We start from the raw sequence: 1,643 nt of genomic DNA, 5'->3' as shown, positions 1-1,643 counted from the left end.
GGCCTGTTTTCACTTTATCCCTTGTTGTCTTTCAAGAGAGTAGAGTTCTGTGGCGCAAAGTTGAAGGCTACATGAATTCTCCACCTCCAATCTTTTCAGACAATTCTGGCTGTTGTGGTAATGCTTCTATGATATGATTTCACATTCCAGTCGTATATTAGGCATATACAATTTTTCAGAAGTATGTTTTTGAAACAAGTCTGCATTTAAGATTGTGAAATATATTTTATAATTTAAAATAAGAGTTTTCTATTTTAACATATTTTAAAATGTAATTTGTTCCTATGATGGAAAGGCTGAATTTTCAGCAGCCATTCAACAGCTGCTGATGGAACTGCAACGTCGACCGGAAGTAAACTGTCAACTGCCGTAGCTAAAGAACACAAAAATGTGTAAGCTAAGCAACAACAGAGGACGGCTCAACGGATCAGTTAATCATTTGACATAGAAAAAAAATTAATTACATTTAAATAAAAGCAAGAGAATGGTTGCTTTTGGCATTAAATTACATACAGATACAATTAAAATGCCACATAACCATAAAACATAACATTTACTTATCTAAACTGTCACGTATTATCGACTACGGCAAATCAGCTGTTCAGTAGAACGTCAAGTAGTAGTGATGCAAAAATTTGAGAAAATGAGATCCAGGCAGTCCAGCAATGATTATGTCAGAGATCAAATTTGAATAAGGAATAACAAATTTATTAGTTAAACAAATTATAGAGACAAACAAATTAAGTAATTAATAGTTAATAATAAAATCTAGAGTATTGTATCTAACAGATGAAGATCATAATATAGAGAAAGAAGGAACAAAATTAAGACATTTGCAGAATGAAATGAGAGGCAGAAGAGAAGAAGCAGAAGATGCAGAAGAGATGCGAGAAGCAAAAGGGCAAAGAAAAAGCTAAACTATCAAAGACCCAGTCTGTTTTATACCAAAAGCATAGGAAAACTTACATCCCACTCAAACTTATGTTTTGGTCTAATGAGAAAAGGTCAAACAGATTTATCCATTATGTCATAGTTGGTGTAACGGCTAGGTCAGAGTGACTGGTCCAATGTCAAAGATAGATGAAAATAGATAAGGTGTTGTTTTGACACCCTTAAGGGAATTTTGCAGGTCTTGCATTATCACATGTCTGTAGAAATAGAAACGGACATATTTTGATACAAAGGTACATCAAGTTCAAATGAGCATCTAATTCCAAAAACATTGCTTCTGCAGTACTTGGCAGGTGTCCAATATCTAACCACAAATGTGTCAACATGACCTGTCACATTGGAACACTTTGAAGAACAATTGAATATAGCAAGCATACATACTCTTAAAGATAAAAGAAGAATAACCATAAAGGAGTGCATGAATATATGAAATCAAAAGTAATACTGATAAATCATAAGCCATAAATGATTAACATGAAATATGAATAAAACGCATGAATATAAATATTGACCATTTTGGATCCACCAAGTAGCAAAGAAGACGCGTCACTCGTATTGTTTTGAATGGGAGAAAGTGCAATGCGCAATATGGCGGAATAAGTCCCGCCTTCTAAATAAGAGCCAATCGCCGATTGGTAAAATCATCGCGTCACTGCAGCGGCCGTTAGAAGCTCCGGTTCCTATAGAAACAG

Source organism: Ctenopharyngodon idella, chromosome 11 (assembly GCF_019924925.1).
Source record: "Ctenopharyngodon idella isolate HZGC_01 chromosome 11, HZGC01, whole genome shotgun sequence".
NCBI classification, from domain to species: Eukaryota; Metazoa; Chordata; class Actinopteri; order Cypriniformes; family Xenocyprididae; genus Ctenopharyngodon; species Ctenopharyngodon idella.
This window is presented reverse-complemented; position numbering follows the sequence as displayed.